This window comes from Hemitrygon akajei, chromosome 2, assembly GCF_048418815.1.
Source record: "Hemitrygon akajei chromosome 2, sHemAka1.3, whole genome shotgun sequence".
Classification (NCBI taxonomy): domain Eukaryota; kingdom Metazoa; phylum Chordata; class Chondrichthyes; order Myliobatiformes; family Dasyatidae; genus Hemitrygon; species Hemitrygon akajei.
The window spans coordinates 212,077,060-212,099,817 of record NC_133125.1 but is presented as its reverse complement, the minus strand read 5'-3'; the positions used below and the strand labels follow the sequence as shown (position 1 = coordinate 212,099,817).

At 44.4% G+C, this 22,758-nt stretch overlaps 1 pseudogene; it reads left to right on the top strand.

The window, feature by feature from the left end:
* LOC140720533 (butyrophilin subfamily 1 member A1-like) overlaps nucleotides 1-22,758 on the top strand; it is a 42,275-nt pseudogene that overhangs the window by 6,942 nt on the left and 12,575 nt on the right.

The window sequence follows — 22,758 nt, the reverse complement described above, 5'->3', positions numbered from 1 at the left end:
TCCTCTCATCCTCCTTCTCTCCAGAGCGTAAAACCCTCGCTCCCTTAATCTCTGATCATAATGCATACCCTCTAACCCAGGCAGCATCCTGGTAAACAACACACACAAAATGCTGGTGGAACACAGCAGCCCAGGCAGCATCTATAAGGAGAAGCACTGTCGACATTTCGGGCTGAGACCCTTCGTCAGGACTAACTGAAAGGAAAGATAGTAAGAGATTTGAAAGTAGTGGGGGGGAGGGGGAAATGTGAAATGATAGGAGTAGACCGGAGGGGGTGGGTTGAAGCTAAGAGCTGGGAAGGTGATTGGCGAAAGTGATACAGAGCTGGAGAAGGGAAAGGATCATGGGACGGGAGGCCTCGGGAGAAAGAAAGGAGTGGGGGGGGAAGCACCACAGGGAGATGGAGAACAGGCAAACAACTAAATATGTCAGGGATGGGGTAAGAAAGGGAGGAGGGGCATTAACGTAAGTTAGAGAAGTCAATGTTCATGCCATCAGGTTGGAGGCTACCCAGCCGGTATATAAGGTGTTGTTCCTCCAACCTGAGTTTGGATTCATTTTGACAATAGAGGAGGCCATGGATAGACATATCAGAATGGGAATGGGATGTGGAATTAAAATGTGTGGCCACTGGGAGATCCTGCTTTCTCTGGCAGACCGAGCATAGGTGTTCAGTGAAACGTTCTCCCAGTCTGCGTCGGGTCTCACCAATATATAGAAGGCCACACTGGGGGCACCAGACGCAGTATCGCCTCACCTGGAAGGACTGTCTGGGGCCCTGAATGGTGGTGAGGAAGGAAGTGTAAGGGCAGGTGTAGCACTTGTTCCGCTTACAAGGATAAGTGCCAGGAGGGAGATCGGTGGGAAGGGATGGGGGGGACGAGTGGACAAAGGAGTCGCGTAGGGAGCGATCCCTGCGGAAAGCAGAAAGAGGGAGGGAGGGAAAGATGTGCTTGGTAGTGGGATCCCGTTGGAGGTGGCAGAAGTTACAGAGAATTATACGTTGGACCTGGAGGCTTATTATCTTTCCTTTCAGTTAGTCCTGACGAAGGGTCTCGGCCCAAAACGTCAACAGTGCTTCTCCTTATAGATGCTGCCTGGCCTGCTGTGTTCCTCCAGCATTTTGTGTGTGTTGTTTGAATTTCCAGCATCTGCAGATTTCCTCGTGTTAGCATCCTGGTAAATCTCCCCTGTCCCCTTTCAAATGCTTCCACATCCTTCCTATAGTGAGGCGACCAGAACTGGACACAGTACTCCAAGTGTGGCCTAACTAGAGTTTTATAGAGCTGCATTATTACCTCATGACTCTTAAACTCTACCCCTTGACTTATGAAAGCTAACACCCCATAAGCTTTCTTAACTACCCTATCTACCTGTGAGGCAACTTTCAGGGATCTGTGGACATGTACCCCCAGATTCCTCTGCTCCTCCACACTACCAAGTATCCTGCCATTTACTTTGTACTCTGCCTTGGAGTTTGTCCTTCCAAAGTGTACCATCTCACACTTCTCCGGGTTGAACTCCATCTGCCACTTCTCAGCCCACTTCTGCATCCTATCAATGTCTCTCTGCAATCTTCGACAATCCTCTATACTATCCACAACATCACCAATCTTTGTGTCGTCTGCAAACTCCACCCTTCTACCCCCACATCCAGGTCGTTAATAAAAATCACAAAAGCAGAGGTCCCAGAACCGATCCTTGTGGGACACCACTAGTCACAACCCTCCAATCCGAGTGTACTCCCTCCACCACGACCCTCTGCTTTCATAAGGCAAGCCAGTTCTGAATCCACCTGGCCAAACTTCCCTGGATCCCATGCCTTCTGACTTTCTGAATAAGCCTACCATTTGGAACCTTGTCAAATACCTTACTAAAATCCATGTAGATCACATCCACTACACTAACCTCATCTATATGCCTGGTCACCTCCTCAAAGAACTCTATCAGGCTTGTTAGGCACGATCTGCCCTTCACAAAGCCATGCTGACTGTCCCTGATCAGACCAGGATTCTCTAAATGCCTGTAGATCCGATCTCTAAGAATCTTTTCCAACAGCTTTCCCACCAAGATGCAATGCTCACTGGTCTATAATTACCCGGATATCACAACTACCTTTTTTGAAAAAGGGGACAACATTTGCCTTCCTCCAATCTTCTGGTACCATTCCTGTGGACAACGAGGACATAAAGGGCCTAGCCATAGGCTCAGCAATCTCTTCCTTCACCTTGTGGAGCAGCCTGGTGAATATTCCGTCAGGCCCCGGGGGACTTATTCGTCCTAATGTATTTTAACAACTCCAGCACCTCCTCTCCCTTAATATCAACATGCTCCAGAACATCAACCTCACTCATATTGTCCTCACTGTCATCAAGTTCCCTCTCATTGGTGAATACCAAAGAGAAGTATTCATTGAGGACATCGCTCACTTCCACATCCTCCAGGCACATCTTCCCACCTTTATCTCTAATCGGTCCTACCTTCACTCCTGTCATCCTTTTGTTCTTTACACAATTGAAGAATGCCTTGGGGGTTTCCTTTACCCTACTCACCAAGGCCTTTTCATGCCCCTTTCTTGCTCTCCCCAGCCCCTTCTTAAGTTCCTTTCTTGCTACCCTATATTCCTCAATAGACCCATCTGATCCTTGCTTCCTAAACCTCATGTATGCTGCCTTCTTCCACCTGACTAGATTTTCCACCTCACTTGTCACCCATGGTTCCTTCACCCTACCATTCTTTATCTTCCTCAGCGGGACAAATTTTATCCCTAACATCCTGCAAGAGATCCTTAAACATCGACCGCATGTCCATAGCACATTTCCCTGCAGAAACATCATCTCAATTCACACCCGCAAGTTCTAGCCTTATAGCCTCATCATTTGCCCTTCCCCAATTAAAAATTTTCCTGTCCTCTCTGATTCTATCCTTTTCCATGATAATGCTAAAGGCCAGGGAGTGGTGGTCACTGTCCCCAGATGCTCACACACTGACAGATCTGTGACCTGACCCAGTTCGTTACCTAATACTAAATCTAGTATGGCATTCCCCCTAGTCGGCCTGTCAACATACTGTGACAGGAATCCATCCTGAACACACTTAACAAACTCTGCCCCATCTAAACCCTTGGAACTAATCAGGTGCCCATCAATATTATGGAAGTTAATGTCAGCTATGATAACAACCCTGTTATTTTTGCACCTTTCCAAAATCTGCTCCTCGGTATCTCTGCTGCTACCAGGGGGCCTATAGAATACTCCCAATAGAGTAACTGCTCCCTTCCTGTTCCTGACTTCCACCCATAATGACTCAAGAGAGGATCCTGCTACATTACCCACCCTTTCTGTAGCTGTAATAGTATCCCTGACCAGTAATGCCACCCCTCCTCCCCTTTTCCCCCCTCTCTATCCCTTTTAAAACACTGAACTCCAGGAATATTGAGAATCCATTCCTGCCCTGGTGCCAGCCAAGTCTCTGTAATGGCCACTACATCATAATTCCATGTATGTATCCAAGCTCTCAGTTCATCACCTTTGTTCCTGATGCCGCTTGCATTAAAGTACATGCACTTTAGCCCTTCTGCCTTACTAACTTTACACCCTTTATTCTGCTTCTCTTTCGTCAACGCTTCTTTATAAGTTAGATCTGGCTTTACTCCATGCACTTCTTCCACTGTTCTTTCGCTCCGGGTCCCATCCCACTTACAAATTAGTTTAAACCCTCCCGAACCATGCTAGCAAACCTACCAGCAAGGATATTGCTCCCCCTCAGGTTAAGGTGCAACCCATCCAATCTGTACAGTCCCACCTTCCCCAGAAGAGATCCCAATGATCCAAAAGTCTAAAACCCTGCCTCCTGAACCAACTCCTCAGCCACGCATTCAACTGCCATCTCCTCCAATTCTTACCATCACTATCACGTAGTACTGGCAGCAATCCTGAGAACGCCACCCTTGAGATCCTGTTCTTCAGCCTTCTGCCTAGTTCCCAAAACTCACACTTCAGGACCTCATCCCTGTTCCTGCCTATGTCATTGGTCCCAACATGTATCACGACTTCTGGTTGCTTTCTCTCTCGTACCAGGATGTCGTGCACCCGGTCAGAGACATCCCAGACCCTGGCACCCGGAAGGCAACAAGCCTTGCAGGTGTCCTCACGTCCACAAAATCTCCTGTCTGCTCCCCTGACTATAGACTCCCCAATGACAACAGCTCTCCTCTTCTCCATCCCACCCTTCTGCACCACAGGGTCAGACTCAGTGCCAGAGGCCCTGCCACCATGGCTCACACCTGGTAGGTCATCCCCGCCAACTGTATCCAGGACGGTAAACTTATTATTCAGGGGAATTGCTACAGGGATGCTCTGCACTACCTGTCTACTCACCTTCGCTTTTGCCCCTCTGACTGTCACCTAATGACCTGCTTCCGGCAGCCTAGGTGTGACTACATCCCTGTAGCTCTCATCTATGACAGCCTCATTCTCCCTTATGAGTCGAAGGTCATCCAGCTGCTGCTCCAGATTCCTCACACGGCCTTCCAGATCGCCCAGCCGCAAGCATTTCTGGCAGATGTGACTCTGCTGAGCTATTCAAATCTGGATTGCACAGTCCCACTGTCAAAACTTCCAGAATCTCTCAAGTCAAAGCCTCAGAGCTCCAGTCCTTCACTGACCCACTCACTCACTGGCTGCTTTCCACTGAGAAGCAGGACCTCAAAGGTAGTAATCTCGTGATTTCTGACTGTGCCATGAGACAGTGAGGATAGGAGTAAAAGGAGGTGGCAGATAAATGCGTGGGACTTGTGCAAAAGGGACGGGTTGCACTTGAATCCAAGGGGAACCAATATTCTTGCAAGCTGACTTATTACAGCTGTTGGGAGTGATTTAATCTAATACGGCAGGGGAATGGGAACTAGTATGTTAGAGCAGAGGATGAGCTGGAAGATTTACTAGTAGATGATGGATATAAGGAAGGACAAGCCAATGAGAGGGTACAAATGTAGAGCAAAGAGGTAAGTTGTACCACAGAGGCAAAATTCAAAAGGGCGAAGAATAGAGGACATTAAAGTGCTGTATTTAAATGCACATAGCTTTTGGAATAAGGTGGACGAACACATGGCACAATGGTCGATATGATGTTATGGGCATCACTGAGTCGTGGCTGGAAGAGGACCATAGTTGGGAGCTTAACATCAAAGCATATACTTTGTATGGAAGCAGCAGGCAGGAAGGCAAAGGCAGTGGTGTAGCTCTGTTGGTACATCATTAGAAAGGGGTGATATCGGGCCAGAGAATATTGAATATTAGTGGGTGGGGTTAAGGAACTGCAAGGGTAAAAAAACTTTATGGAAATCATATATAGGTCTCCAAATAGTAGCCAAGATGTGGGGTTGAGATTGCAAAGGGAGCTGGAAAGGGCGTGTAATAAGAGTAATGTCACAATTGTAATGGGGGACTTCAATATGCAAGGGGATTGGGAAAATGAGGTTGGTGTTGGATCACAAGAAAGGGAATTTGTTGAATGCCAATGAGACGGCTTTTTGGAGCAGTTTATGCTTGAGCCTACTGGGAAAAGGCTATCTTCGACTGGGTGCTGTGTAATAACCCAGGTGTTATTAGTCAGCTGCATGTAAAGGAAACTCAGGAGACAGTGATCATAATATAATTGAATTCGTACTGCAATTTGACGGGGAGAAGCACATCTCACATGTATTAGTATCACAATAAAATACAGAGAATTACTGAGGCATGAGAGAGGAGATGGCCCAGGTGGATTGGCCGAGGATACTGATGGGGATGACAGCAGAGCAGAGGTGCCTGAAATTTCTGGGAATGGTTGACAAGGCATGGGATAGATATGTCCCACAGAGGAAGAAATTCTCAAATGGCAGGGATAGGCAGCCGTGGCTGACAGGGGAAGTTAAGGACTGCATAAATGCCAAGGAAAGGGTGTACAAGGTAGCAAAAGTTGGATGATTCGGAAGCTTTTAAAATCCAACAAAAGGCAATTAAAAAAGTGGTAAGAAAGGGAAAAGATGAAATATGAGGGCAGACTAACTAGTAATATAAAGCAGGGTACTAAAAGTTGATTTTTTTCAGTAATATAAAGAGTAAAAGGGAGGTGAGAGTTGATATTGAACCACTGGAAAATGATGCTGGTGAGGTAGTAAAGGAGGACAAAGAAATGACAGCTGAACTTAATGGGTACTTTGCATCTGTCTTCGCTGTGGAAGACACTAGGAGTGTGCCAGTGGTCCATGAGTGTCAGGGAGCAAGAGTGAGTGCCATTGCTATTATAAAGGTAAAAGTGTTGGGCAAACTCAATGGTCCTAAGGTTGATGAGACACCTGGACCAGATGGACAACATCCCAGAGTCCAGAGGGAGGCTTGGAAGAGAAAACAGATGCATTGGTCATGATCTTTCAAGAATCACTTGATTCTGGCATGATCCCAGATGACTGGAAGATTGCAAATGTCACTTCACTCTTTCAGAAGGGAGGAAGGCAAAAGCAAGGAAATTACAGGCCAGTTAGCCTAAACTCAGTGGGTGGAAAAGTGTTGAAGGCCATTTTTAAAGATGAGGCTTTGGGGTATTTAAAGATTAATGATAATTATGTCGAAGGCTTCTGTGAAGGAAAGTCTTGCCTAACAAATCTATTTGAGTTCTTTGAGGAAGTAACAAGCAGGGTGGACAAAGGAGAGGCAGTGGATGTCACTTACTTGGACTTTCACAAAGCTTTTGATAAGCTGCCACACATGAGGCTGCTTAAGATAAAATCCTGTGGCGTTACAGGAAAGATTCTGGCATAGACAGAGGAATGGCTGACAGGCAGGAGGCAGCGAGTGGAGTAAAAGGGGACTTTTCTTGTTGGCTGCCAGTGACTAGTGGTGTTAAAACATAGAAACATATATGCAGTGCCGAACATATACTTACTCTAGAAATTACCTAGGAGTACCAATCTCCCTCTGTTTTTCTAAGCTCCATGTACCTATCCAGGAGCCTCTAAAAAGACCCTATTGTGTCCGCCAATAGGGTCTTTTAAGACCTACAGTGTTTCTCAGGGGTCAGAATTGGGAACCGCCGCTTTTCACATTGTTTGTCAATGGTTTGCATAATGCAGTTGATGGATTTGTGGCAAAGTTTGCAGACGATGATATGAAGATAGGTGCAGGGGTAGGTAGTGCTGAGGAAACAATGCGATTGCAGCAAGACTTCAACAAATTGGAAGAATGGGCAAAAAATGTGGCAGATGTTGGGAAATGTATGGTGATGCATTTTATTAAAAGGAGCAATAGTTTCTGAATGGGAGAAGGTTCAAACATCAGAGGTGCAGAGGGACTGAGGAGTCCTCATGCACATAAATAAATAAATAAACAAACAAATAAGTAAACATAGAAAACCTACAGCACAACACAGGCCCTTCGGCCCTTAATGCTGTGCCGAACATGTAATTGCTTTAGAAATTACCGAGGGTTACATATAACCCTCTATTTTTCTAAGCTCCATGTATCTATTCAGGAGCCTCTTAAAAGATGCTATCGTATCCACCCCCACCACTGTTGAAGGCAGCCTATTCCACTCACCACCCTCTATGTAAAAAAACTTACCCCTGACATCTCCTCTGCATCTACTTCCAAGCACCTCAAAACTGTGCCCTCTCATGTTAACCATCTCAGCCTTGGGAAGAAGCCTCCGACTATCCACGTGATCAATGCCTCTCATAAATTTATACACCTCCATAAGGTCACCACTCATCCTCAGTCGCCCCAAGGAGAAAGACTGAGTTCACTCAACCTGTTTTCATAAGGCATGCTCCCCAATCCAGGCAACATCCTTGTAAATCCACTGTGCACCCTTTCTATATTTTCCACATCCTTCCTGTAGTGAGGTGACCAAAACTAAGCACAGTACTCCAAGTGGGGTCTGACCAGGGTCCTATACAGCTGCAACATTACCTTTCAGCTCTTAAACTCAATCCTATGATAGATAAAGGCCAATGCACCGTATGCCTTCTTAACCATAAAGTCAACCTGTGCAGCAGCTTTGAGTGTCCTTTGGACTCGGACCCCAAGATCCCTCTGATTCTCCACACTGCCAAGAGTCTTACAATTAATACTATATTCTGCCTTCATATTTGACCTACCAAAATGAACCACCTCACACTTATCTGAGTTGAACTCCATCTGCCACTTCTCAGCCCCGTTTTGTATCCTGTCGATGTCCTGCCGCAATCTCTGACAGCCCTCCACACTATCCACAACACCCCCAACCATTGTGTCATCAGCAAATTTACTAACCCATCCTTCCACTTACTCATCCAGGTCATTTATAAAAATCATGAAGAGTAAGGGTCCTAGAACAGATCCCTGAGGCACACCACTGGCGACCGAACTCCATGCAGAATATGACCCATCTACAACCACTTTTTGCCTTCTGTGGGCAAGCCAGTTCTGGATCCACAAAACAATGTCCCCTTGGATCCCATGCCTCATTACTTTCTCAATAAGCCTTGCATGGGGTATCTTATCAAATGCCTTGCTGAAATCCATATACACTACATCTACTGCCCTACCTTCATCAATGTGTTTCGTCACATCCTCAAAAAATTCAGTCATGCTCGTAAGGCACGACCTGCTTTTGACAAAGCCATGCTGAATATTTCTCATCATATTGTGCCTCACCAAATGTTCATAAATCCTGCCTTTCAGGATCTTCTCCTTCAACTTACCAACCACTGATGTAAGACTCACTGGTCTATAATTTCCTGGGCTATCCCTCCTCCCTTTCTTGAATAAGGGAACACCATCCGTAACCCTCTAATCCTCCGGAACCCCTCCCATCCTCATTGATGATGCAAAGACCATTGCCAGAGTCTCAGCAATCTCCTCCCTCGCCTCCCAGAGCTGCCTGGGGTATATCTCATCCGGTCCCGGAGACTTATCCAACCTGATGCTTTCCAAAAGTTCCAGCACATCCTCTTCCTTAATATCTACATGTTCAAGCATTTCAGTCTGCTGTAAGTCATTTCCCTACGATTGCAAAGATCCTTTTCCATAGTGAATACTGAATCAAAGTATTCATTAAGTACCTCTGTTATCTCTTCCGGTTCCTTACACACTTTTCTACTGTCACACTTTATTGGTCCTATTCTCTCATGTCTTATCCTCTTGCTCTTCACATACTTGTAGAATGTCTTGGGGTTTTCCATAGTCCTGTCCACCGAGGCCTTACCATGGCCCCTTCTGGCTCTCCTAATTTAATTCTTAAGTTCCTTCCTGCTAGCCTTATAATCTTCTAGATCTCTATCATTACCTAGTTTTTTGAACCTTTCGTAAGCTCTTCTTTTCTTCTTGACTAGATTTACAACAGCCTTTGTACACCATGGTTACCATCCTTTCCCTGTCTCATTGGAACGTTCCTATGCAGAACTCCTCGCAAATATCCCCTGAACATTTGCCACATTTCTTCCATACATTTCCCCGAGAACATCTGTTTCCAATTTATGCTTCTAAATCCCTGCCTGATAGCCTCATATTACCCCTTACTCCAATAAACGCTTTATTTCCCCTCACTCCAATTAAACATTTGGTTCTTGCAAGATTATTACTAATCTCTTCAGCCACCACTTTCAGAACCATCTGACCAGATGACTTGTCTACCTCCAGACCTTAAAGTTTCCTGAGAATCTTCTCTAGTTCTGGTAACTTAATACACTTCATCACCCCACCACCTGGAACTTCCACCAAACTGCTAGCGTCTTCCACAGTGAAGACTGACTCAAATTATTTATTCAGTTTGTCCACCATTTTATTGTACCCAATTACTCCCTCCCCAGCATTGTTTTCCTGTATTCCAGTATCTGCTCTCCCCTCTCTTTTACACTTTATGTATCTAAAGAAACTCATAGTATTATAGGACTCACATGATAAACAGAGGGCTGTGGGTAACCCTAGGTAATTTCTAAGGTAAGGACATGTTCGGCACAGCTTTGTGGGCTGAAGGGCCTGTACTGTGCCGCAGTTTTTCTGTGTTTCTATAAATGCTGAATTTTTTTTTGTCTGGGGTGTCCAAAACCACGGGTCACAATAAAGGAAAGTTCATTCTTGGCAAAGGCAAAAAGAATTATTTTCCTCTCACAGGAACTTGATAGTTTTGAAATATGCACCCAAGAGGGTTCTGGTAGAATATTTAAGCCATAGGTTCAGCCATGACCTTATAGAATGATAGAGCAGATATGAGGGGCCAAATGGCCTACTACAACCACTTCTTACATTGTTATGTGTGTAACACACACAAAATGCTGGAGGAACTCAGTAGGCCAGGGTCTCGGTCCAAAACGGCAACTGTACACTTTTCAATCGATGGTATCTGGCCTGCTGAGTTCCTCCAGCATTTTGTATGTGTTGCTTGGATTTCCAGCATCTGCAGATTTTATCTTGTTTGTTTTTACATGGGTACTGCAATTTGTCTCACTGTTCCCATTCCGACGTGCCTGTCCGTGGCTTCCTCTACTGTCACAGTGAGGCCACTCGCAGGTTGGATTAGCAACACCTCATATTCCATCTGGGTAGCCTCCAGCCCGATGGTATGAACATTGATTTCTCCAGTCACGGGTAAGTTCTCCCCACTCCACTTTCTCTCTTTCCCATTCCCCATTCTGACTCCCTTCATTCCCCTTCTTCTTACATGCTCATAACCCTCTATCCATTGCTCTTTCTCCTGTCCTTTCTCCCATGGTCCACTATCCTTCCTCCAAGATTCATCCTTCTTCAGCCTTTATCTCTTACATGAATCTTCTCCCAGTATCTTGCTTCATCCCCTCTCACCCGGCCACCTAATCTCACCCATCGTCTGCTCGCCAGTGCCCTTTCCCCTCACCCCACCTTCTCATTCTGGCTTTTTCACCCTTCCTTTCCATTCCTGATGAAATGTCTCAGCATAAGATGTTAACTGCTTATTCCCCTGCATAGATGCTGCCTGACCTGCTGAGTTCCTCCAAAATGGTATGCATGTTGCTAATGATTTCGAATATCTGCAGAACCTCATGTTTATGGTTGCTTTCCTCTTTTGTCTCTCAGATAGGTAGAGAAATATTTACCAGACAAACTTGTAGAATCTTTCAGGTTAATTTTGATGCATTTAAAGTAGAAATATTTACCAGCTTGAGCCCATAATCATTTTGAGCAAAGGTATATTTTAGTTTTCCCTCAAATTAAAGATAATTATAATTAATTAATAATATATTATTGAGTGTAAGATATTTGCTGAAATTGGTCTCTCTTTTATATGTAACAGGTAAATTCCAAGTTATTGGCCCAGAGCGTCCTGTCATAGCCATCGTGGGTGAAGATGTGAGGATGGACTGTAAAGTTGTGCCAACGGAATCGAGTCACAGCATGGCACTCCAGTGGCTTAAAACAGACCTCCACTCTGCAGTTCACGAGTTCCGAGACGGAAGAGATGCAACTGCTAATCAAGATCCTGCTTACAGAGGAAGGACTGAGCTGTTCAAAGACCAAATAGATAAAGGAAATGTGTCCCTTTGAATAAAGAACATCCGAGTAGCCGATGAAGGGACATACATCTGCTCAGTTGATAATGGAATTGATTTTGAAGAAACATCTATTGTCTTGCAAGTTGCAGGTTAGTGGGCATGTCTAAAAAGTGAAAACTCACCCGTACAGATGCAATGAAAAACTTACTTGCATCACAACATCACAGAGACACAGCATCACGTAAGCAGCATTTGTCAGTAACACACCAGTTGGACAAAAATTATCCAAAACTTTTACAAGAAGAATACAGTTAGATCAAAATAAATCTCCATTTTACTGTATGGTGGTCAACGTGTTCACAGTATTGCAAAACTGTGGGATTTGGGTTGTACCTGTAGGTTGGTGAGAGCAGCGTGGTAGCATTGTGGTTAGTGTAACGCTATGATCAGATCCTGGTTCAAAGGTTAAATGTCCGTTGCTGTCTGAAATGAGTTTATACGTTCTCTCTGTGACTGTGTGGGATTGCACCCACATTCCAAAGGAGTGCAGATTAGTGTTAGTGAATTGTGGGCATACTATGTGCCACAACAGTACACTCACTCTGTGAGTCATAGTAGTAGCTACATGCCTGTCTGATAGTCTCTTAAGTGACCCAAACATATCTGTCTCAACCCCCATCCTGGCAGAGCATTCTACACATCCACTACTCTCTTAAAAAAAACAACTACCCCTGAGGACATCTCCCCTATACTTTTCTGTTACTTAAAGTTAGGCCCTCTTATATCAGCCAACTTAATATTCATTCAGAAACATTTAAGAGGCTTGAAAGTTGGCAAAGCTGGGAGATTTTATTGGTAGTTCTGCATCAGGTTCACCCTAATACGTTGTTGAAGGTACATGCACGACACAGAAAATCACTACTGAGCTCCACAGACCGTTTCAAAGTTCAAAGTAAATTTATTACCTAACTACATATATGCTATCCTGAGATTCACCTTCTTGCGGAGATTCACAATAAGTAGAAAGAGACCTGCACACAACCGAGACAGACAATCAATGTGCAAAAGACAACACAATACACAAATAATAAAATAAGTAAAAACAAACAAAATAATAATAAATAAATATGTAAGCAATAAATGAGATGAAGAGTCCTTGAAAGTGAATTCATCGGTTGTGGGAGTAGTTCAGTATTGGGGTGAGTGAAGTTATCCCTTCTGGTTCAAGAGCCTATTGTTTGAGGGGTAATTAATGTTCCTGAACTTGGTGGTGTAGATCCTGAGGCTCCTGGCCTCCTTCCTGATGGCAGCAATGAGAAGAGACAGACAGAAAGAACAATTGTTTTGGGTTCAAACTTGGCAAACTGGGGCAGTGAGAAAGCACAGCAGAGAGTGCACAGAGTGGATCTAAACTGACAACCTCGTGCTGAATGTTTCTCATGTTTTACACAAAGAGCAGTTCATCACAAATATTATTTCTAAATTTGTTTGTTGATTCATGCAGCTTTGGGATACGAGCACTGGATCAACATTGGAGGATATAGAAAAAATGAAATTCAACTTGTCTGTGAATCTAATGGATGGTATCCTAAACCACTGATACAATGGATTAGTGGTGATAAAAAGAATTTGACTTCAAAGTCTGAAATAAATTACAACCAGGATTCCAAAGGCCTGATAAATGCCAAGAGCAAGATTTTTGTATCAAAAGATGCAACCAACAGGTCCAGGTGTATCTTAGAGAATCAAGTACTGAAGAAAGGACAAGAAGCAACTATCGAGATAGCAGGTTTGTAAACTACCAAATGTAGTTAATCACAATTGATTTGCATAGCTAATAAATTGAACGACGAGAGACAACAAAGTAACTACACTGCCAAGATAATCTCACTCTACAAACAATCCTGTCTGCTCTTGATGGTTTTGTCTCATGCCTAATGAGGATAGGTTGAGTGAAATGGGGCTTTCCTGTTTGGCGTGAAGGAGGATAAGAGGTGACTTGATAGAGGGCCGAAGGGCCTGTACCGTGATGTAATGTTCCATGTTCTGTTTTCCACAGGAAGTCTCTATAATTAGGCTGGTCCTGGATATCAGCTCAGAGCTGAAATGTGGTGTGGTGGGATCTCTTGATTTGGATCCCTCCAGATTATTGATGAGGGATTGATCACACATGGACAGTGGCCAGTTGTGTCTTTTATAATGTTTCCTCTGCCCATTCCAGACTGACCAGGAATAATCCCGGGGTGATGAGTCCTTGAAGCAATTGTATGAATATTTTTAACGAGCTGTTCCCCATTTGGAGCAGTGAACATGGAACATGCAACGTAGAGCAATACAGCACAGTACAGGCCCTTCAGCCCACATTGCTGTGCTGACCATTTCACTCCGTGACTATTCTAACTCTTCCCTCCCACATATCCCTCGATTGTCATATTTCCCAGGAGAATCTAGGACACTGATCATCCCTTCTGTAAAGGAACTCTTTGTGATGTACTGAACTGATTATTTTGTGACTTCCAACACCCATCATTTTATGTTTCTTTACAAACTACTCCTTTGTATGATCATCATAAACTCTTACTCCTTGGTCTAACTACACCACTGTGCAGCTGGGCATTGGACTTCCAAACCAACAGACCTTGGATAGTCAGGATGCATAACAACAACTCCCTCCCCATCATCCTCAAGAGGGGTAACCCCCAGCACTGTGCACTGAGCCCATCACTGTACACTCTGCTCACACACAACTGCCCGACCAAACACCCGAACAATCACATTGAGCACCCACGAACCCACCCCTCCACGCCCCACTGCTTTATTATTTCCTGTCAGTCACCGTCTGTATGACACTCCTATGGCTGGCATCACTTTATGGACATACAATCTGTCTTTGCAAATAAGCTATATTATAACCATATAAAAATTACAGCATGGAAACAGGCCATCTCGGCCCTTCTAGTCCATGCCGAACGCTTACTCTCACCTAGTCCCACCTACCTGCACTCAGCCCATACCCCTCCATTCCATTCCTGTCCATATACCTATCCAATTTTTTTTTGAATGACAAAATCGATCCTGCCTCTACCACTTCTACTGGAAGCTCGTTCCACAAAGCTACCACTCTTGGAGTAAAGAAGTTCCCCCTCGAGTTACCCCTAAACTTTTGCCCCTTAACTCTCAAGTCATGTCCTCTTGTTTGAATCTCCCCTACTCTCAATGGAAAAAGCCTATCCACGTCAACTCTATCTATCCCCCTCATAATTTTAAATACCTCTATCAAGTCCCACATCAACCTTCTGCGCTCCAATGAATAAAGACCTAACTTGTTCAATCTTTCTCTGTAACTTAGATGCTGAAACCCAGGTAACATTCTAGTAAATCTCCTCTGTACTCTCTCTATTCTGTTGAAATCTTTCCTATAATTTGGTGACCAGAACTATACACAATACTCCAATTTTTGCCTCACCAATACCTTGTACAATTTTAACATTACATCCCAACGCCTATACTCAATGCTCTGATTTATAAAGGCCATCATACCAAAAGCTTTCTTCACCACCCTATCCACATGAGATTCCACCTTCAGGGAACTATGCACTATTATTCCGAGATCACTCTGCTCTACTGCATTCTTCAATGCCCTACCATTTATCATGTATGTCCTATTTGGATTATTCTGACCAAAATGTAGCACCTCACACTTATCAGCATTAAACTCCATCTGCCATTTTTCAGCCCACTCTTCTAACTGGCCTAAATCTCGCTGCAAGCTTTGAAAACCTACTTCATTATCCACAATGCCACCTACCTTAGTATCATCTGCTTACTTACTAATCCAAATTACCACCCCATCATCCAGATCATTAATGTATATGACAAACAACATTGGACCCAGTACAGATCCCTGAGGAACACCACTAGTCACTGGCCTCCAACCCGACAAACAGTTATCCACCACTACTCTCTGGCATCTCCCATCCAGCCACTGTTGAATCCGTTTCACTACTTCAATATTAGTACCTAACGATTGAACCTTCCTAACTAAGCTTCCGTGTGGAAACTTGTCAAAGGTCTTACTGAAGTCCATATAGACAACATCCACTGCTTTATCCTCGTCAACCGCTTCAAAAAATTCAATAAGATTTGTCAAACATTACCTTCCACGCACAAATCCATGTTGACTGCTCCTAATCAGACCCTGTATGTATATATATTCATATTTATTGTGTTAAGGTGTTCTTTATATTTGGATTTTTCTTGTGCTGCATTGGATTCAGATTAACAGTTGGTTCAATCTCCTTGTGTACTGGAAATGCCATTAAGCAATCTTGAATCCTGAATTTTGTGTGGAAACAGGCCCTTCTGCCCAACTGGTGCATGCCAACCAAGATATCTATCTATGCTGGTTCCATTTGCCCATGTTTGCAGTTTAAAATCCACCCAGTCCATATCTAACTGTTATTCTGCACAGTTCCATCAACCTGCACCTAGACCATAGCCCTCCAAACCCTGTTCATCTGTGTATTTCTTAAAACTTCTCTCAAATGTTGAAATCAAACCCACATTCGCTGCTTCTGCTGGCAGCTCACACCATCCTATGAGCTCCTTCTCAAGTTTCCCAAAAATATTTCACCTTTCACCCTTAATCCAGGACCTCTAGTTCTAGTCTCACCCAACTTCAGTGGAAAAGCCAGCTTCTGTTTGTCCTATCTATACCCCTCATAATTGTGTATATCTTCATCGAATTTCTTCTTTATTCTCCTGTGTTCCAGGGCACAAAGTCCTAATCTCGTTAACATTTCACTGTAACTCGGGACCTCACTTTCTGGCAGCATCTTTGTAAACTTTCTCTGCACCCGTGCAATTTTATTCATATCTTCCCTTGTGGCTTTAGAAATACAGGGCACTTCCCAAAGTAGCCATGCACTTTCAGCCTTATTTTTCTTAAATAGAAAATGAATGATATCTGTGGGTTATTTTCAAGGCGATGTTGTCTAATCATTGGCATTTGCTTTTCAGATGTTTTCTTCCCAGTTGTCTCGGGCTGGCTGGTGTTCTTGTGTCTGCTCCTCTGTCTTCTGTTGATAGCTCTTGGTCTTGGCATTTTCTGGACCTTAAGAAGACGTAAATACATGAAAGGTATGGTCTTGGTCTCACGCAGCCATTGGGCAACACCGAGTCACAATTTAACCCACTTTATTCTTCCTGTTACCAATGAAATTAAAACACACCCAGTGGCTACTTTATTTGGTACAGGAGTGGAACCCGGTGTTGTCTTCTGCTGCTGCAGCCCATCAGTTTCAAGGCTCGATGTGTTATGTGCTCAGAAGTGCTCGTCTGCACACCACTGTTGTAACGCTTGGTTATCTGAATTACAGTCAGCTTGAACAACTCTGGCCACTCTCCTCGGATCTTTCTCAATAACAAGCCTTTATTAGTTATTTGCATTAATGTGCTGGTGTACCTAATAAAGTGGCCACATCGTGTAGCTTGAAATAAGTAGGGGAAGCGGCATCTGTGCAGAAATAGTCGGACACTCTTTTGGATCTTTGCAAACCATGAAATCCTGATATTTTGGGTTGAGGTTGGTTGATGTGGGGGTGGGGTTCCTGTGGGAGAGGATTCAGAGAGGCCCACGTAACAATTGGCTTCGAAGTGGTTAGGTGTCTGCAGGCCCAAATCCATGTGGGCTGGATGCTTGTCCTGGGGTTGAAGGACTGTGAATGTGACTGTGGGAGGAAGGAGTGCAGCTCTTTTTGCTGTTTGTTTTGTTGCTTTTTGTGTTCTGTGTTGTTCTGCTGAACATTGTCTGATAGGTTGGAGATGGAATGTGGGGTAACACGTGCGGGCTGCCCCCAGCACATCCTTGGGTCGTGATGGTTGTTAACACAAATGATGCATTTTGCTGTATGTTTTGAAGTCAACGTGATGGACACCACGGTAATGTAGCATGGCACTATTAAAGCTCAGAGCATTTCTTCCACGCTGCCCTCAAGTTTACCTGATCCCTTTCCGACACCTCCCTCCCCTTTCTCAATCTCTCTGCCTCTATGTCTGGAGACAGCTTATCTACTGATGTCTGTTATAAACTCTCTGACTCCCACTGCTACCTGGACTATACCTCTTCCCACCCTGTTACTTGTAAAAATGCCATCCCGTTCTCTCAATTTCTCCATCTCCTCTGCAACTGCTCTCAGAATGAGGCTGTTCATTCCAGAACTAAGGATATGTCCCCCTTTTTGAAAGAAAGGGGTTCCCTTCCTCCACCGTTAACACTCCTCTCAACCATATCTATTCCATCTCATACATATCTGCTCTCACCCCATCCTTCTGCCACCCCACCAGGGATTGGGTTCCTCTTGTCTTCACCTACCACTCCACCAGCCTCCACGTCCAGCAGCTAATTATCCACAACTTCTGCCATCTCCAGTGGGATCCCACCACCAAGCACATCTTTCCCTCCCCACTGATCTCCCTCCTGGCACATCCTTGCAAGCAGAACAATTGCTACACCTTCTCCCTCACTACCATTCAGGACCCCAAACAGTCCTTCCAGGTGAGGCCACACTTCACCCGTGAGTCTGTTGGGTTCATCTACTGTATCCGGTGCTCCCGGTGTGGCCTCCTGTATATCAGTTAGACCGGATGTAGATTAGGAGACAACTTCGCCGAGCACCTACGCTCCATCCACCAGAAAAAGCAGGACTCCCAATGGCCACCCATTTTAATTCCACTTCCCATTCCCATTCCCATTCCAACGTGTCAGCCCATGGCCTCCTCTACTGCACAACAAAGCCACACATGTTGGACGAGCAACATCTTATATTCCGTCTGGGTAGCTTCTAACCTGATGGCATGAACATTGATTTCTCAAACTTGCAGTCACACCTCCGACCCTCCTTCATCATTCCCCATTCCCATTTCCCTCTCTCTCCTTACCTGCCCATCACCTCCCTCTGGAGTTCCTCACACTTCATCATTCCCCATTCCCATTTCCCTCTCCCTCCTTACCTGCCCATCACCTCCCTCTGGTGTTCCTCACACTTCATCATTCCCATTTCCCTCTCCCTCCTTACCTGCCCATCACCTCCCTCTGGTGTTCCTCACACTTCATCATTCCCCATTCCCCTCTCCCTCTCCCTCCTTACCTGCCCATCACCTCCTCACACTTTACTTTCTTGCATGGCATTCTGCCCTCTCCTATCAGATTCTGCCTTCTCCAACCCTTCATCTGTTTCATCAATCAACTTCCCAGCTCTTTGCCTCACCCGCCTCTTCTCCCGGTTTCACCTGTCACCTACTACCTTGTATTTCTTCCTCCCCTCTCCCACCTTCTTACTCTGACTTCTCATCTTTTTTCTCCAGTCCCGATACTGCTCTCAGCCTGAAACATCGACTGTTTACTTTTTTCCTTCGATGCTGCCTGGCCTGCTGAGCTCCCCCAGCATTTTGTGTGTTTTCGACATAATGAGATAAATAAATCTGAATTGGAATCCATTCTGTTTCTGAAGTGGCCTAGCAAGCTGCTCAGTTGTGCTACATCCAGTGTTAAAGCAAAAGAACGATATAAGCAGATACTCCACCTGGTATCAACCCACGTGCTGAATTCTGACATCATCAGTTCCAGTCCAGTTGTCCTTGCAAAGGTCTCCCGGAGGACATTTGAGGACAGTTGTTTGTATTTTCAGAGATCCCCCACAAAAGGGATCTGTTGGCCACTTAAAGCAAATTTAGGCCACTCAGCCCTTCTACCATGCCATCCTGTCTAATTTATTATCCCTCTCAACCACGTTCTCCTGCCTTCTCTCTGTACCCTTTGATGCCCTGACTAATCAAGAATCTATCAACCTGTCCTGTAAATATACCCAATGATGGTCTCCACAGCCATCGGTGGCAATGAATTCCACAGAGACACTACCCCCAGTTAAAGAAATTCCTCCTCATCTCTGTTATAAGGAACATCCTTCTATTTTGAGGCTGAGTCCTCTCATTCTAGTCTCCACCACTATTGGAAACATCCAGTCTATCTAGCAATACTCAATAGCTTTCAATAAGAGCCCACCTCATTCTTCAAAACACCAGTCAGTACAGGCCCAGAGCCATCAAACTATCCCCACACATTAACCCTTTCATTCCTGGAATCACTCTCGTGAAAATCCTCTTGACCCTCTTCAATGCCAACACATCTTTTCTTAGAAAAGCAGCTCAAAGCTGCTCTCAGTATTCCCGGGTTGGTGTGACCAATGCTGTGTAAAACCTCAGCATTACATCCTCGACTTTGTATTCTAGTGCATGCCATTGGAAGGTTGGGGTACAGTTCCTGCCACTCTCTGTAAGCAGTTTGTACATTCTCCCTGTGAAATACAGTATTCTGATTTTTTTCCCCACATTCCACACATGAGCTGTTAGGGTCAGGATTAGTGAGTTCTAGTCGTGCTGTGTTAGTACGGCATCACTTGCGGGCTGCCCCCAGCTTTTCACAGACTGTATTGGTCATTGATATAGACAATGTACCTCACTGTGTGTTTTAATGTACAGGTGATAAACAAAGCTAATCTGTTATACTGACCAAGGCAGCCCTTGTAGGCAATATTCTGGAGTTGACTGCTGTTGTCCTTAGGTACTTCCTGTCCTGCTGGCAAAACTGCCCCAGCAGTGAGACCGATACTTATGGGAGCAGGTAGCTCTGGAGTCTGAGCATTGACTACCGATCCCGTAATATCCAGTAGAATTGGGTTCAACGTGGACATGGACATCTCCTGCCAACTACCCAGCAGTGACCTTCTCAGCCAATGGAACCGTGCTGCTCAATGTTCAACATGTATGGAAGAAGCACTGAAAATAGTAATTGTACAAAACAAACCCTGGGTAGAGGGCCTCTCCCTTCAGGAATCACTTGGCAGCATGGTCACTGATCAAAGTGGTCAAGGCACGAAGGACCAGGATGCCATATTAGGACGGTAGTGATTAGCGCAATGTTGTTACAGCTCGGGGCATCGGAGTCCAGTCCGGTGTTCTGTGTCCTCCCTGGGGAATGTGTGGGTTTCCTTTCGGTGCTGCAATACCCATTAATAGATTGATTGGTCATTGTAAACTATCCTGTGATTAGGCTCGGGTTAAATTGAGGATTGCTGGCAGCACTCCTCGAAGGGCAGGAAGAGCCTATTCTGTGCTGTATCTCTAAGTAAATAAAAATAAGTTTAAAAAAATTGGATCCGCAAGTGGAAATGTGCAAACAATCGTGAGGGGATGAACTTACTTGATTGGCAAGAATGACATCTCCTTATGGCAAATGGATCTGTGTATGGCCACATTACAAAACTGACCACATGTGGTGTTTCTGGAGATAAGGTGACACCCAGAATTCCCTCCATCCCAGAAGTCAGTTGTCAGCCAGTAAGATTCACTCCATGGGATATCAAATAATGACTGATAGCTTTGGATACAGCAACAGTTATGGACCTGACATTCCTTCTGTAGTACTGAAGTTTGCATTTGCTGGTGCAATTACTCGTTCAGTTTTGAAATGCAGAATTCACTCTATTCATTCATAATTATAAGCAGAAATAGATGTTAATGAGAGATGCTGGTGTTTATATTAACTACAATTCCCTTGTTGAATTTTCTAGGTCTAGAAGATGACGAATCCGTCAAACAGTATGGTGAGTTTATAATAACTGAAATAAATGCACTATAACAATGAATAAACTCCCAGCTCTTGTAGATGTGCCTTGTAAAGAGACCATAAGGTATAGTAAGACATTAGGCCATTCAGGCCATCGAGTCTGCTGCACCATTCCATCTTGGCTATTTTATTATCCTTCTCAACCCCATTCTCCTAACTTCTCCCTGTATCCTGGCTAAAGGAATTCCTCCTCATCTCTGTTCTAAAGGGACGTCCTTAATTTTTTTGAGGCTGTGCCCTCCAGTGCTAGACTCCTCCACTGTTGGACACATCTGATCTACCTCAGCCTTGCAGTATTTGACAGGTTTCAGTAAGGCACCAGCGGCTGAAGCTGCAGTACAGGGTTGTTAAATGATGTACTGAAAATTGACAAAGCATTTAGACCATAAGATATAGGAGAAGAATTAGGCTATTTGGCCCATCAAGTCTGCTCCACCATTTCATCATGGCTGATCCATTTTCCCTCTCAGCCCAAATCTCCTGTCTTCTCCCAGTATTCTCTCATGCCCTGACTAATCAAGAATCTAACAACCTCTGTCTTAAATATTCCCAATGACTTGGCCTCCTCAGCCACTTGTGGCAATGAATTCCACAGATTCGGAATCATTTTTGTGAACCTGTTTGAACCCTTTCCAATGGCAGCACATACTTTCTTAGTTATGAGGCTCAAAAGTGCTCTCAATACTCCAAATGAGGCCTCACCTACTGATTCTTGAAAGATCATTATATGTGCCTTCACAATATCTTCAGCCACCCCTTTCAGAACCCTGGGATGTATACCATCGGTTTAAGTGACTTATCTACCATCAGTTTCCCAAGAACCTTCTGCCCATTAATGGCAACTTCACACACTTCTGTTCCCTGACTCTCTGGAACTTCTGGCACACTGCTGGTGTCTTCCACAGAGAAGACTGATGCAAAATACTTAATCAGTTCATCCACAATTTCCTTGCCCCATTACTACCTCTCCAGCATCACTTTCCAGCGGTTCGATATCTACTCTTGCTTCTCTTTTACACTTTATCTGTCTGAAGTATCCTCTTCAATATTATTGGTTAGCTTACCTTCATATTCTATTGTTTCCTTCTTTATGATTTTTTTAGTTGCCGCCTTTTGGTTTTTAAAAGTTTCCAAATCCTCTAACTTCCCACTAATTTTTGCTGTATTATGTGGCTTCTCATTACACATCGGTGATTATATAAAATTATAAGCAAGCATAGGAAAGGTAAACGACAAGAAAAATATCAGCTCTACACTCCAATCCCACACATGCAATGTCAACTCTTTACAGTAACAAAACATGACAAAGCCCTATTCTCCTACAACATCCAGCTAAAAAGCTTGGTGGTTAGCTAAAAGGTTTGCTAAAAAGCTAAAAAGTGGAGGGAGATTCGTAAGATTACTTAAACACACAGCCTCTGTTTGTAAAGGATAAGGAGATCTGTATCCCAGAATAATGCATTTGAGGTAATGCATCACCTCAAATATAGAGGTGAGTCATTTAGGACTGAGGGTCTGTTAGTTCTCTGATCATCTGAATTTGATTAGAACATAGAACCTACGGTAGAACAGTACAGCACAGTA